The sequence below is a fragment of the Nerophis lumbriciformis genome, linkage group LG07, assembly GCF_033978685.3.
Source record: "Nerophis lumbriciformis linkage group LG07, RoL_Nlum_v2.1, whole genome shotgun sequence".
In the NCBI taxonomy this organism is placed as follows: domain Eukaryota; kingdom Metazoa; phylum Chordata; class Actinopteri; order Syngnathiformes; family Syngnathidae; genus Nerophis; species Nerophis lumbriciformis.
Window position 1 is genome coordinate 29,257,480 of NC_084554.2, and position 12,521 is coordinate 29,270,000.

At 40.7% G+C, this 12,521-nt stretch overlaps 1 protein-coding gene across 1 annotated transcript in view; it reads left to right on the forward strand.

The window, feature by feature from the left end:
- Window positions 1-12,521, forward strand: part of LOC133605413 (uncharacterized) — a 646,046-nt gene that overhangs the window by 512,575 nt on the left and 120,950 nt on the right. The gene's annotated exons all lie outside the window — the stretch shown is intronic.

Here is a 12,521-nt window from a genome sequence, read left to right on the forward strand (position 1 = left end):
CATATATAATAGTCTCCTTTTCAGGTGAGAGAGGAAGCTAAAGGCAGTGCCTTTAAGGCACGCCCCCAATATTGTTGTCCGGCTGGAAATCGGGAGAAATTCGGGAGAATGGTTGTCCCGGGAGATTTTCGGGAGAGGCACTGAAATTCGGGAGTCTCCCGGAAAATTCGGGAGGGTTGGCAAGTATGGTCCCAATACAGAAAACCATTGCTTCTAATAGAGAATGTCTCATTTGCACCCCTGGTGGTGAAATCTATCAAAATTAGGGTGGTCCCAAAAAGGAGGGATTTTTCACATTGACTGGCGACTTGTCCAGGGTGTACCCCGCCGCACTTTGGCTACCCCTGTGGTAAATTTTAAATGTACTTTATAAATAAAGTTGATTTGATTTGATTTGATTCCGCCCGAATGCAGCTGAGATAGGCTCCAGCACCCCCGGCCACCCCGAAACGAACAAGCGGTAGAACATGGATGGATGAATGTGTGTCGGTTTTAAAAGTGCTCCCCCTCTGGCCAACATATGTAATAACAAGTGTGTGTAAGAAATTGAAATGCGCCCCCTTTGGCCAAAATTGTGTGTGTGTGTGTGTGTGTGTGTGTGTGTGTGTGTGTGTGTGTGTGTGTGTGTGTGTGTGTGTGTGTGTGTGTGTGTGTGTGTGTGTGTGTGTGTGTGTGTGACAGGAAGAAAAGGTCTGGATTCCCTTGGGGAGAAGCCATGGCTTGGCACCACCTGTAGGCTGTTTTTGTATAAATCAGTATTTTATTGGAGAAGTACGAACTTATAGCTGGAGATTTTTTTTCAAATGCAGTGTGTTGTGTGGTTATACCATCACATTTGTCAGCATGACGATGGTTTGAACTGGCAAGTTTATTTATTTTTTAATATTTGGTTGAACTCCAAATTGTGAGTCCCTTCGCTTCAATTGTCTTTGTGTTGGGATGCTGGCGGTGTGGAGGGAAGCTAATTGTCACAATGTGCACGCCAGCCACTGTGTGCTTGTATTAAGTGGTAGGGGGCAGAGGAGACACGCCAAGGGGGTGCTGGTTAGAGTGTGTGTGGGGGGTGGGGGGCAAGTTCTCTCTCTCTCTACTGAGGCTGACTTTGAGATTGTTATTATCATTTTCAAAGCATCAAAAGCTTTCTCGGGCGCTTTCTCTCACTCTCTCGCCATCCAAGCTTAAAGAGATGAAAGTTTGCCTTTGTTCCATCCCCTGCTACATTACCTCTATGCATTAGGCCTCCTCTTTATCCGTGAAATTACCTTTTAGCTTTCTCATTCAGCGCAGGCAGCCTGCATGCGACGAGATGGCTCGCACTTTTTCCACCACATCATAACCCCCCACACCCCCATACCCATCTCTGTCTATCGCCCCCGACAAAGATTGTTGCATTTGCAGTTTGATTTTGTCTCCACCTCGCCCTCCCTTTCCGCTGGTAATACTGTGTTTATCTCTCTCCGCGTAGGTCCATCTGTCCCTTCATTATATGGTTAGTAGCGTTGTTTGATCGCTCTATCTCCAAACCAAACACAACGCTCTGTGTTTTTGGCCCAATCATGCAGATGGCTGCGAGATGACGGCCGAGATGCTCAGAGAGCCACTTTGTCGCCTCTTCAGGCTTCTTTGAAGCTGACAGGAAGCACTCAAAGTGGGAGAAGCACTACTTGGACACCTCGCCTTCCATCGATCTGTCCGTCTGCGTGTGGTTTGTGTTACTGAGTCATGCTCGTTGTTTATGTTGACACAGAAGCCTGCCTTGTGTGATCATACAGTATGTCCATCTCTCACAACGCGGTACGGTGCATCCGGAAAGTATTCACAGCGCTTCACTTTTCCCACATTTTCTCTCTTACAGCTAGTGTTGTCCCGATACCAATGTTTTGGTACCGGTACCAAAATCATTTTGATTCTTTTCAGTACTTTTCTGAATAAAGGGGACCACAAAAAATGCCATTATTGGCTTTATTTTAACAAAAAATCTTAGGGTACATTAAACATATGTTTCTTATTGCAAGTTTGTCCTTAAAAAAAATAGTGAACATCAAAGACAACTTGTCTTTTATTAGTTAGTAAGCAAACAAAGGCTCCTAATTTAGCTGCTGACGTATGCAGTAACATATTGTGTCATTTATCATTCTATTATTTTGTCAACATTATAAAGGACAAGTGGTAGAAAATATATTATTAATCTACTTGTTCATTTACTGTTAATATCTGCTTACTTTCTCTTTAACATGTTCTGTCTACACTTCTGTTAAAATATAGTAATCACTTATTATTCTGTTGTTTGATACTTTACATTAATTTTGGATGATACCACTAATTTGGGTATCAATCCGATACCAAGTCGTTACAGGATCATACATTGGTCATATTCAAAGTGCTCATGTGTCCAGGGACATATTTCCTGAGTTTATAAACATAATATACATTTTGAAAAACAAAAGAAGATGTTGTGATGCCAAAAAAAATCGACGTAATCATAGTAGTATCGACTAGATACGCTCCTGTACTTGGTATCATTACAGTGGAACTTAGGTCCACCAATGCCGTTTGTTTACATTTTGAGGCCGGTGAGCTACGGTGTGTAGTGAAGCATGTTTAGCTATTCTTCGTCCTGCAGGGATGATACTTGTAAGAAACTTACTTTATTTGACGCCATGGAGACCCTGATTAGTGATTTAGAAGTACCGGTAGCTAAAACACTGCCAACTGGGGCTGGACTTTAGCCGCTAGCTAGCTAGCCATGTCTTAAAGCACCTCTTCTTGAGGGCGTTTCAGTTTTATAACTTCACCTTTATCTTTAGCGTCCGTTCTCCCTTTTCTGTCTACACACTGTGTCTGCTTATAAGTACTCTAGTTACAGCCTTATTCCAAAATGGAGTACATTCCTTTTTGTCCTAAAAATTCTACAGTCAATACCCACATAATGACAATGTGAAGCGCTTTTTTTTTTTGGTTAATTCATTCAAAATAAACAACTAAAAAAATTACATGTGCATAAGTATTCACAGCATTTGCTCAATACTGTTGTATGATGTTAATGGATCTTTGGAAGCAATTACAACCTCAAGTATTTTTGAATACGACGCCACAAGCTTGGCACACCTATCTTTGGGCAGTTTCGCCCTATTGCCCTGGTGATGAGCGGTGTCTGTACATGTATTGAACAAGGTTTGATTGTCAAAAAAAACATGAACACGAATACAAAAGACATCACAAGGTCAGTAATTTCAACACAAAACAAACAAAATATCATTATGCACAAATTATATCTACTTACAAATGTTTGACCAAATTTCGTGATGAAGCTTACACGCTGGGTTTTCTACCATTTTGATGGTTGTATGGATCAATGTGTCCGTCGCTTAGAATGTCCGACAGGAAACAATGACCCGAGCACTTGCTCGGCACAGAACATTCATACTTTGTTGTCCAGTCGTTGTTAAAAGTTCGATTTTTGCAATTTATGTTGATTTTGTTTCAGGGTGAATAAGTCTTCTTCTACTCACCCCCTGCTACATCATTGTGACACATATGCCTCGCTGTTGCCCCCTGTGGGGTGGCGGTAATACTGCATACATGATCAACACTCGTTTTAATTATTTCAGTAAGCCTATTTGAGTGATGTTGGGCGGGCAAAATGAAAAGCTTTGGCGGCCCGGATGTGGCTCTCGGGCCGCCCATTGTATAGCCCTGCTCTAGTCTATTGACTCGGCCCCAGCTGATTCCTGATGTTGTGGCTCTGCCGTCTCGTGTTTACCTGTTCCTTTCCACTCCTTTTGTGCACGTCGTTATTTATTTTTTATCACTCCTTTTTGAGTCTTCTTTTTGTTATTATTTGTATTCATTCTAGGCAGCACGGTGGAGCAGGGGTTAGTGCATGTGCCTCACAATACGAAGGTCCTGAGTTCAATCCTGGGATCGGGATCTTTCTGTCTGGAGTTTGCATGTTCTCCCCGTGACTGCGTGGGTTCCCTCCGGGTACTCCGGCTTCCTCCCACCTCCAAATATATGCACCCGGGGATAGGTTGATTGGCAACACTAAATTGGCCCTAGTGTGTGAATGTGAGTGTGAATGTTGTCTGTCTATCTGTGTTGGCCCTGCGATGAGGTGGCGACTTGTCCAGGGTGTACGCCGCCTTCCTCCCGAATGCAGCTGAGATAGGCTCCAGCACCCCCCGCGACCTGAACGGGACAAGCGGTAGAAAATGGATGGATGGATGGATGTATTCATTCTCCTCCACTTTGGGGTTTAACTTCAGCTAAGGCCAATCGTGACAGTACCTGGTTTCCACCAAACATGACGCCTGGCATTTGTGGCAAAGAGTTCAATCTTTGTCTCATCAGACCAGAGATTTGGTTTTTCATGTCTGAGTGTCTTTCAGGTGCATTTTGGCAAACTTTTTTTTACTAAGAAATGGCTTCCGTCTACCAATGTCTACCATACAGGCTTGTTGGTGGTTTGCTGCAGAGATGGTTGTCCTTCTGGAAGGTTATCCTGTCCCCACAGAGGAATGCTGTAGCTCTGACAGAGTGTGCAATGGGTTCTTGGTCACCTCCCTGACTAGACTAAGATGAATGCAGCAATGTACAGAGACATCCTGAATGAAAACTAATGCCTCCAATCCAATCTGATGGAACTTGAGAGGAGCTGTAGAGAGGAATGGGCGAAACTGCCCAAAAACAAGTGTGCCAAGCTTGTGGCATCTTATTCAGAAAGACTTGAGACTGTACTTGCTGCCAAAGGTGCACAATCAAAATATTGAGCAAATACTGATGTTATAGTTTTATTTTATTTTATTATTTTAAATTGCAAAATAAAAAAAATAAAAAATAAAAAAATGTCAATATGGTGTATTGTGTGTCGAATTTTCAAGACACAAATGCATTTATTCCATTTTGGAATAAGACTATCACATAAACATTTTTAGAAAAAGTGAAGCCCTGTGAATACTAGCACATCTTATTTAATAACCCTAATTTAGAGATATTCAAACATTTGTTTTGGGGGCCATATTTCCAGAAAGCTAAGGTCCGGGAGTCTTATTTTATATTTTACGGAGAGCAAGCATCCTCTACAGTAAATAGGGGTCCAAGTTCTTCTATTCAGCAGGAGCACTTTTGTGTCTTTAGGAATTTACTGCAAAAATGTTTGTCTCCCAAGTTCTGAACTGAATTTAGGGTATTGCTCTCAGCCCGCTTGTTGAATAGCACAGATTTAGAGTTTCTGCCCATCTTGCCCATTCCTTTTAAAGGGGAAAACATCATGGGAAATGTAATTTAGTAGTTGTAATGCCAAGTACGAGTTGAATGGTTTAAATCTGTTTAAAATTTTGGAAAATTGTCCATTCATTTCGAATGGGAAAATACTGTTTGTCCTGAAAAATGTTGGATTCCTGGAAATGTGGACATTTTTGGAAAATAAAATATTAGCACTGGTGTCATCAATGAGCTGAATATTGTGTGCATGCTGTAGTGTAGTGGTTCACATCGCAACAACGACTAAACACCTCCTGACTTTCATAAGCAGCTCACAGCATGTAGGGGTTGTATTTTATGGCATATGGGACTTGCTATGATATGTTTGGATGTATTTATAGACATCATCGCATTAGAAAGTACCTTTTCTGTGCAATATTTTATATATATGCAGCTGAGATAGGCTCCAACACCCCCGCGACCCTGTGTGTGTGTGTGTGCGTGTGTGTGTGTGTGTGTGTGTGTGCGTGTGTGTGTGTGTGTGTGTGTGTGTGTGTGTGCAAAGCTTTACACGCGAGTAAAGTTCCCTTCCTCGTTCATAAACTCATCTCCAGAGAAGCAGTTAAACTGCGGCCATTGTTTGGCCCCAGGACAGACTTAATCATATACAAATGAGCAAAAGTGTATATTTGTGGAGACACCGCAGATCCACGCAGACAGACGAGAGAGACACACGCACACGGGCTACACAGCCGGAATGACTCTCCCAGACTAATGTAATTAATAGCTTTTTATCCATGTAGAATTTGAAATGAAGATGTAAATTGTTCGTTTAACATAGCCATAGGACATGGAGGCTTCTGCTGTCAAAGTCAATTACAGACTCAGCATAGTTCCAGACTTTATGAAAACCTAATCAAGATGTGTGTGTGTGTGTGTGTGTGTGTGTGTGTGTGTGTGTGTGTGTGTGTGTGTGTGTGTGTGTGTGTGTGTGTGTGTGTGTGTGAACATGCACTGCAAGCTTATCCACATGCATGTGTGTGTGTGTGTGTGTGTGTGTGTGTGTGTGTGTGTGTGTGTGTGTGTGTGTGTGTGTGTGTGTGTGTGTGTGTGTGTGTGTGTGTGTGTGTGCGTAGATCTTCTATCTCAGTACAAGCATTTTTTTTTACATTGTTTCTGAGCACTTTTTGCTGATATAAAAATATCTCCATGACACATCTCCTCATCAGAGATAAAAGTTGCTCTGGATTTAACTTCTGGTGTTGAAGGAGGGGGATAATCTTTGAAAAATATTTGGACTTTTAATTCCTCCAGAGGCGGAACGCTATTCGGCGTGGCGCAGTGGAAGAGTGGCCGTGCGCAACCCGAGGGTCCCTGGTTCAATCCCCACCTAGTACCAACCTCGTCATGTCCGTTGTGTCCTGAGCAAGACACTTCACCCTTGCTCCTGATGGGTGCTGGTTAGCGCCTTGCATGGCAGCTCCCTCCATCAGTGTGTGAATGTGTGTGTGAATGGGTAAATGTGGAAGTAGTGTCAAAGCGCTTTGAGTACCTTGAAGGTAGAAAAGCGCTATACAAGTACAACCCATTTATCATTTATTTATTATATTCTATTCAAGTGTGTCTGCGTGTTGGAAGTTGAACTATCAGCACCAAGCATTCACATTTTGTACACCTTTTTCTTTGGAATGATGAATAATTTGTTTGATGACCAAATATTTGTGTATTTTATCTGACATTTACCACTGATCTGATGATAACTGCGCAGTCCAATCCTGTCTTGCTTTGTTACACTTCTGAGTATCATTTGCAAGTATGCATTCATTAATCCGGGAGTTGTCTTTACCATCAAGTTGAATGTGCCAGTCTTTTGTTGAGTCCTGCAAAGTGTTTAAGCTGTCAATATTGTACTTTACACAACAGATGTTTGTAACATGTATCTTAGTTGATGCTGACACAAACTTCCAGACGCAAACAAATGCATGTTGCAAGAAGGTGTTTTGTTTCGTATAAATGAAAATTAATTCATCATTTACTTTAATGTTGTGTTGATTGTTGTTTTTGTATTTTATTTTAATAGCTGACATAAAATGGAAAATGCATCAACTGAATTTGTATTAATCAGCCCCCTGAAGTCATCTAGCAGCTATAAAATTATAAAATGATTTTGCTGACTAGACATTATGTCTTTTATTTTTGGATGATGGAGCTGCAGCACGATCACCTCCTTTCTCACAGCCATTTCTGCTCGACTGACAATGTGCAGTTCCTTTCTAGACGTACTAAATTTAGACGCAAAACAGCGGCCGCAAAACAATTTCAGTCTCGATAAAACACACGCGTGCTAAATAGTTATATTTGCAGTTTCTCCTCCCAGTATTGTGGGCGTTCTGATGATCAGCATATATTCTGCATATTCATGAAGACAGAGACACTAAATTAATTGCACTCTCTATTTTGCTCACTTAAGAGACACAATCCTCTGCGCACATGTTAGGAGTTAGTAGATCAGCTTTGCCTGTGCTATCAAGTTCATACGTGTTTAATACACCCTCACTTAGGCCCTAGAAGGGCAATCTAGTTTTGCAAATGTTTTAAATCGAAATATTAGAAACTACTATAATTGCACCATTTGTGTTGCAATCATTGTGAAATGAGTTATTTACACAGAAAGTTTTTGCTATTATTTATTTACATCCCATAAAGGTTTCCAAATGGTGCCTGTAACATGGCAGTAAAACGGGTGATTAAACAAAACAGAAGTCATCGTCAATGGCCCCACTCGCTGCGGAAGCTAGCTCTCCAATCAGCTAAACAGACTCAATAAGTCCACGGTGACGTTTTGGTGAATTTACGGAGGAATTTGTGAAAATGAAACAATACAAAAAAGAATGCCGTTGTAAGTTAATAATACTAACACAGACACTCGTAAACGTGTTAGTATATTAGCTAATATACAATATGCATGAAAACACTGCTATCAAACGTGATGGTTTAGTAAGTATGAATTGTTTTAGTTATATTGTAAAGTTTACAAACGTTGCTTGGAGTGATATATTGAGAATATACGAATAGAAATGCTATGGACGATTAGAAGACATGACTTCCGGGTAAAAGCACTAAACAGAAGTAAATTCTGTAGACGTTCACCCTGCAGCACTTGAGCGAACTCGTCCAAAAGATAAACACACCTTTTCTGTTTATTTGCCTGTGTTTTATTGAACACTATTTGCAATATGACCGTCAGCGAAGAAAAATTCACCAATTAGCCGCATCATTTTTTAAGATGCAGGGTTCAAAGCATAGGAAAAAAGTAGCGGCTTATTGTCCAGAATTGGCTGTAGTTTGATTGAAAAATGGAAAGACATACTGACATGTAAAAATAGCATTTAAATGTTGTATATTTTATTTATTAATGTATGTATTTTACATTAGGAATGGGATTTATCCGTCGCGATCTACCTGACATATGAAACATGACAAATGGGGGGTGAGGGAGGCGGGGGGGCACTATCCACTTTAGTCGCTAGGCGACAGTGGAGTCTGTTTTAAAATGGATGGCAATTCCAACTTTCACCACAGCGTCAGTTGCTATGTAGAGTGGCGCTTTGCATCATTTTCAGCAGACTGCATTTCAAAATGATTAACCCCCTCCCCTCTTCCTCTCATGCAAGATCCACCCAGGAATGAGGCCATATAAATCCCTTCCCTAATGTATTTTCTTGTGATGACAACAACAACAAACACTGAAAGGCCAACCTAGATTTGTTAACTTTTTTTTGTACAAATATTATCAGCAGTAACTTTGCACAATTTTAGTAGTGTATCGTATTTACATTTTCTAACTTTTATTTAATTATTTTGATTCAACTGCAAACTTCAGATGTAGAGGCTAGTTATACAGTTGTTTTTAATCATTAACTTTAGAATTTGATGCCAGCAACACGTGACAAAGAAGTTGGGAAAGGTGGCAATAAATACTGAAAAAGTTGAGGAATGCTCATCAAACACTTATTTGGGACATCCCACAGGTGAACAGGCAAATTGGGAACAGGTGGGTGCCATGATTGGGTATAAAAGTAGATTCCATGAAATGCTCAGTCATTCACAAACAAGGATGGGGCGGGGGTCACCACTTTGTCAACAAATGCGTGAGCAAATTGTTGAACAGTTTAAGAAAAACCTTTCTAACCAGCTATTGCAAGGAATTTAGGGATTTCACCATCTACGGTCCATAATATCATCAAAGGGTTTCAGAGAATCTGGAGAAATCACTGCACGTAACCAGTTAAGCCCGTGACCTTCGATCCCTCAGGCTGTACTGCATCAACAAGCGACATCAGTGTGTAAAGGATATCACCACATGGGCTCAGGAACACTTCAGAAACCCACTGTCAGTAACTACAGTTGGTCGCTACATCTGTAAGTGCAAGTTAAAACTCTCCTATGCAAGGCAAAAACCGTTTATCAACAACACCCAGAAACGTCATCGGCTTCATTGGGCCTGAGCTCATCTAAGATGGACTGATACAAAGTGAAAAAGTGTTCTGTGGTCTGTCGAGTCCACATTTCAAATTGTTTTTGGAAACTGTGGACGTTGTGTCCTTCGGACCAAAGAGGAAAAGAACCATCCGGATTGTTATAGGCGCAAAGTTGAAAATCCAGCATCTGTGATGGTATGGGGGTGTATTAGTGCCGTAGACATGGGTATCTTACACATCTGTGAAGGCACCATTAATGCTGAAAGGTACATACAGGTTTTGGAGCAACATAGGTTGCCATCCAAGCAACGTTACCATGGACGCCCCTGCTTATTTCAGCAAGACAATGCCAAGTCACGTGTTACATCAACGTGGCTTCATAGTAAAAGAGTGCGGGTACTAGACTGGCCTGCCTGTAGTCCAGACCTGTCTCCCATTGAAAATGTGTGGCGCATTATGAAGCCTAAAATACCACAACGGAGACCCCCGGACTGTTGAACAACTTAAGCTGTACATCAAGCAAGAATGGGAAAGAATTCCACCTGAGAAGCTTAAAAAATGTCTCCTCAGTTCCCAAACGTTTACTGAGTGTTGTTAAAAGGAAAGGTCATGTAACACAGTGGTGAACATGCCCTTTCCCAACTACTTTGGCACGTGTTGCAGCCATAAAATTCTAAACTAATTATTTGCAAAAAAAAATAAAGTTTATGAGCTAGAACATCAAATATCTTGTCTTTGTAGTGCAATTGAATATGGGTTGAAAATGATTTGCAAATCATTGTATTCCGTTTATATTTACATCTAACACAATTTCCTAGCTCATATGGAAACAGGGTTTGTATAAAAGTAGAATGTGTATTTTTTAATTGAGTTTTTAAATAGCGTGTACACATGTAAACATGCACTTTATGAGGACAAAACACATTCTTCAACCTATAAATGAAACCTGTTTGCCACAAAGTAAGTGAAACAACTTTTCTTCTAACAGAGCATGTCACAAACATGGACACAAATTCTGTTGACAGAACTCAAATAGTCAAATGAGCTCATTGGTGCAAAGCATGCAGGCGGAGGCTTGCTTGTGTGGAAAGTCATTTATAACCGCCCAGAGTAGCCATTCATGCTCGATGATTTAGGACTTTCAAAACACATTTCTAGCTCATTTGAATAATAATGGTCATAAAAAGCACAGCCTGAGGCGCTGCAAGCATACATCAAGCGACGACAAATGCCTTGTGAAGTTGTCGAAAAGGCCGGCAAACACGGAAACAATTAGGACACGCAACTTCATTTGCAAAAGGGGATGTTTTTGTGCTCCTGCCTGCTCATTTGCATGACTTTCAAGTCTGATACTGATTGATTGATGACAACAAGACGCGCGTTTCACGCTTATCCGGGTCCTTTTATTTGTCATACAGAGGAACATTAAAAGCACATCTTGCTTTCTTCAAGCCCGGCTTAATCACACCAGGTAGCTGATGATAAGACGCCACACAAGGACGGATCAGACGAAGCCATCCACTTAAAACAGATGACCTGGTGATTGCGTTGCATCCAAACTAGCATGCAATTAGGGCTGAGTAGTGTTCAGAAGCCTGCCTTCGCTTTCTACAGAAGCTTTTCATTGTCCGGCGCACTTAGCTGCGAACGTCATCTCGGGGAACCGAGACATAATTGCAATTATGTGTTTGTGTCCATGAAAAGCCAAAAAAGACAAAAATATATGCATTATGTTAAAGCTGGGCTACCATCAAAATAAAGATATCTTTTTTTTTACAAACCCCAAAACCAGTGAAGTTGGCACGTTGTGTAAATCGTAAATAAAAACAGAATACAATGATTTGCAAATCCTTTTCAACCTATATTCATTTGAATAGACTGCAAAGACAAGATATTTAACGTTCGAACTGGAAAACTTAATTTTGTGCAAATGTTAGCTCATTTGGAATTTGACGCCTGCAACATGTTTCAAAAAAGCTGGCACAAGTGGCAAAAAAGACTGAGAAAGTTGAGGAATGCTCATCAAACACTTATTTGGAACATCCCACAGGTGAACAGGCTACCTGGGAACAGGTGGGTGCCATGATTGGGTATAAAAGCAGCTTCCATGCAATGCTCAGTCATTCACAAACAAGGATGGGGCGAGGGTCACCACTTTGTCAACAAATGCGTGAGCAAATTGTCGAACAGTTTAAGAACAACATTTCTCAACGAGCTGTTGCAAGGAATTTAGTGATTTCACCATCTACGGTCCGTAACAGTTCGAACATTAATTGCAAAACAACATTACGTTTCTCAGTTTGAACATTAAATATCTTGTCTTTGCAGTCTATTCAATTGAATATAAGTTGTAAAGGATTTGCAAATCATTGTATTCTGTTTTTATGTACGAATTACTCAACGTGCCAACTTCACTGGTTTTGGGTTTTGTACAATTATAAACAGTAACAGTTCTAGCTTCAATGGCGCCCTGTGCGTGAACCTCACACTCGCATGTCCTGACCAGATGCGCAAAAGAGCACTGAGCACAAAAACAAATAAAAAAATTCCCCTCATCGTTGTGGTGGCCACTAGGGAAAATAATAAATGTATTCCATTTACAAATTGTGGTTATCTTTACATTATGAAAATATACAGTAATACATATACACATACTGTACATATACATTCACTGTACAAACACATATACACACTCTGTACATATGCAAGTACATATGCATACATACACTCATGCACATAATCACGTTTCATCAAACATATATTAATGTTGTTGCCCTAGGGTAAACTGGGTACAACACATGGCACACCGACAAAGCTTAACCTATTGTTACTATAACA